At 30.8% G+C, this 3,697-nt stretch overlaps 1 long non-coding RNA gene across 1 annotated transcript; it reads left to right on the top strand.

Annotated features, from left to right (window-relative positions):
* The first annotated feature begins 674 nt into the window (after positions 1–674).
* On the top strand, positions 675–3,461 carry LOC119685279. Its single transcript, XR_005252791.1, has 3 exons — positions 675–711; positions 968–1,082; positions 3,406–3,461. It is a non-coding gene; the product is annotated as an uncharacterized LOC119685279 (long non-coding RNA).
* The last annotated feature ends 236 nt before the right edge of the window (positions 3,462–3,697 follow it).

The following is a 3,697-nucleotide window of genomic DNA, read 5'->3' as shown; positions in this document are numbered from 1 at the left end:
CTGCAGCTGTCGAGGTTGCTACCGTTGCTACTGTTGCTACTGCCGTTGTTGTTTTTGCTGCTGCTGCAATGTTGCTTTAGTAAGAAATTCGCAGCAGATATAACATAGACTGTTGCATCCTTCATTTACGAATAAACCTTTAAGCAAACCAGGTGCTTTCTTTAAAATTTTATGTGTTTTTGTTTTTGTTAATAAAAAAATTCACAAAGAAGAGAAACAAAAGCAGAAAGCAAAAATAAATAAAAATAAAAAAATTGTGTATGAAAGGAAATAGTATTGTGAGCGTGTGAATAAATGAAGGTAAAATAAGCTCATGCACACACGCACAAACGTATATTTCAGTGCACACATTTGCACATGAAATATAAAAGTAAAAAGCTTTTGGGTCCTTTAGCTTCATACATTCTTTCCTTTCCTATTTTCTGATTTCACAATGCATTAGAAAAATTTTTTTTTACTCTTGTGATTGCTTTCATATTTCGTCTCGTAATGTCAAGTTAAATAGGAAATAACTTAGGAATGCATGCATAAATGCCGCTGCGGCAGCGGCAGGGCAGCGCAGCGACTGCACGGCGACAATCTATGCCTTTTGCTGCACTACTTACTTACTTGCTTACTAACTGGCTGCAGGCACTGAAACATCCTTGCTGGCTTTCATTGCTTTGATGTTGCTGCTAGCATGTGAAGCTCTCGTAGTTAAATCGTGCGAAGGTACTTAGTCTGAAACGTGACTTTGGTTTAATGTTTGCCTCCAAAATTTCTAAAAAAATTATGGCATAGAAAACTTAAACTGCTGAAATGCAAAAATGCAATTTATCAATTTAAAAATTGGAAAATTTGAAAATTTTTCGAATATGGAAACTCAATACTGCAAGTTATTGCTCACAAGTGAAAAATCCTTGCCAATAAAAAAATTCCCAATAAAAAAAACTAATACAGAAATTTAACGAAATTTATTTTTTTGCAGGCGAAAACTTCAAATCTTCTTGCACGTATCTTTTCTTCGAATAATAAGGAAGATAGAATGTCGATCTCAGATTTCCGCAAGAAGAAACTTTTGTTCCTGTTCAATGTATTTTTTGGTGAGTATAACGAGTTAAATTGAATAATGCGAAAGGAATACTTGATTCTGAATTTGATTTAGAGCTGCCAAATATCAAATTGTGCTTTAATGAGAATGTGTCTATTTATAGAAACGACTGTTTTTAATATATATAGTTTAAATCAATTACGAGAAAACAAATCTTACTGATCCAATTCAGTTCCAAAATACTATAAGTGGATTATTTATTTTGTTTTGCTTCGATTATATTGTAAACAAAATAAAAATGAATAATTGGAATTACACAATTACGCATTGTGCTATAGGGATTGAATTCATTTGAACGGATGTTTTCTTGTGACTACCAGTTAATGTTTACAACTAGAATAGTCTTTTATACATATTTTACTCGGTTTTAATATAATTTCATATTGAGAACTGATTTAACTGCTTTCACCTTTTTTCAAGTTAACGTCATATAAACTGTTACTGAGTTCTTTTTCTCTCTAAAATTTTTAATAAAAGATAAAATAAAAGAAAATCCATAATTCTTATTGAGATACTCCGTAGAGATATCGGTCTAAGATATAGGTTTACTTACAGGCCATTGCAAACTAGGAAACCATGTTAGAAGATTAAATCTTCTCTTTAATTAAACCTGTCGTAGTTGTGGGGAAGACGATGAGAGTGCCTCTCATCTACTATGTTTTTACCCAGCTCGAGCTCGAAAGCGACTCAACACTTTAGGAGCCCCCTTACTTGAGGATCTTGATCACTTACAAGACCTGACACTAAATAGCATTTTACGTTTCGCCAAATGTTCCAGGTGGTTTTAACTGAGTATTTTTCTACATGTACGATAGCACAATGGGCTAATAGGCGTAATTGGATCCACTGCGAATCGCCGGTATAACCTAACCTAACTTTTTTCAAAGGGTGTTATGTAGGTAGGTAGGTTGAAGTTGCGGCCTTGTTGGAGTCGTAATCTAACTTTCAAAGGCTGTTAGGTAGTTTGGAGTTGTGGCCTTGTTTCCATAAATCCTTGAGTTGTGGCCTTGTTTAAGCTCAAATAATGGCTCATTATGGTACCACATTATGGTATTTACATAGATTGAAACATCAGTATACAATTCTCTGACACATGAGGTGGAGCACGGTCTCCTCCTCATCCTTAGAACCACAGCCACGAGAAAATTCATTGTAGGGTAGGCACAGTCACATAGCATTCTTTCCTATTTCGCAGTAGCCCGTCAGCACAGATACCGTGGTGCTGATCAGGTTTCGCCTTAGTTGAAGTAGCTGACTAGTACGTTTCTTGAAGGCTGTTAATTTTGTTTCAATAAAACTAAGGGTATTTTCCTTAATATCGTTTTAACCTTAAAACTGAATTTTGTATGGAAAAAATACGAGTAACTTAATTTCGCTGAAACGAAGATGAAATTCAGATTTTCATGAAAATAAGGTGTGTCTAAACATAGTAATACTTTACTACAAGTAAAGCTTATGCTTTATAAAAAAATGTTGAATTTTAATTTGAGACATGCCCCAATTTAGTGTTATGTATTTGCTTTTTTTTAAAGTTTGTTTTGCTTTTGATAGACCATCGTAACCACACTGTATCTACAATGCCGTTTGATGATCCTATCTCTATTTTAAACATAGTTAAAAATAAACGATTTTTCAAATTAAACTTAATCGAATTGATATATCAGTAAATGGTTAAATATAGTTAGTTCAGAGTTTGTAAATTAAATTTCAAAATTCGTTTTATTCATAATAAGTTTAATATTTATTGCAACTTTATGTGTGCACTTTACACACACAAAAAAAAATTTAAAACCATTTGGTTGAACATCAATCATTTGTAGTAATGACCACATCATATTTTTTCCACAAATTCCATTTTTTGTTTTGTTTTGTGATAATCACGCATAGAAACAATCTGTCATATTGGCAACTCTGAAATAAAATTCATAACAACTTCCTGTTAAAAGCGGAAGTGCTCACAGCTGTGCACTAAATTCAGTTAAAATGTTCATAACTTAAAAAAAATTCTAACAAAATACAAAAATTCAAAAATATATAAATAATGTGGCAACAAAAAAAAAATGAAATTAAATGAAATTTTACCAACTTCTGCTGATTTTGTTAAATTTACTTACATTTTCCATGTTTTCCGTTGTTAAATAAACGAAATCCGAATGGAAAATGTGCGGCATCGCAACAATTGCAACAAATTTTTGGGTATTTTTCGTTGACATTTCATTTGAATTTTGATGGTTCAACAAATTTATAATAAAAACAACAAACAACAATTAAAACTACAACAATGACAATAACAACAACAACAATCAAAAAAACAGATGTGAATCAAAGCGGCGAAATTGATGTGAAGGATTTTGAATTGGCCATTGAGGTAAATAAACAAATAAGAAAAAAAATTAAAATATTTTAAAATCATAATTATACTAATACTTTTTTTAATTGAATAATAAAATTATTAAAACCTTATTTCATATAATATATTAACATAAATTATATATTATATAAAATATAATAATATACATTATTTCATTTATTTATTTTATTTTTTATATCAATTTATTTGTTTTTATTTCTATTTATTTATATGTATAAAACAATTGTTGAAAATAA

This window comes from Teleopsis dalmanni, chromosome 2 (assembly GCF_002237135.1).
Source record: "Teleopsis dalmanni isolate 2A chromosome 2, ASM223713v2, whole genome shotgun sequence".
Taxonomy (NCBI): Eukaryota; Metazoa; Arthropoda; class Insecta; order Diptera; family Diopsidae; genus Teleopsis; species Teleopsis dalmanni.
This window is presented reverse-complemented; position numbering and strand designations above follow the sequence as displayed.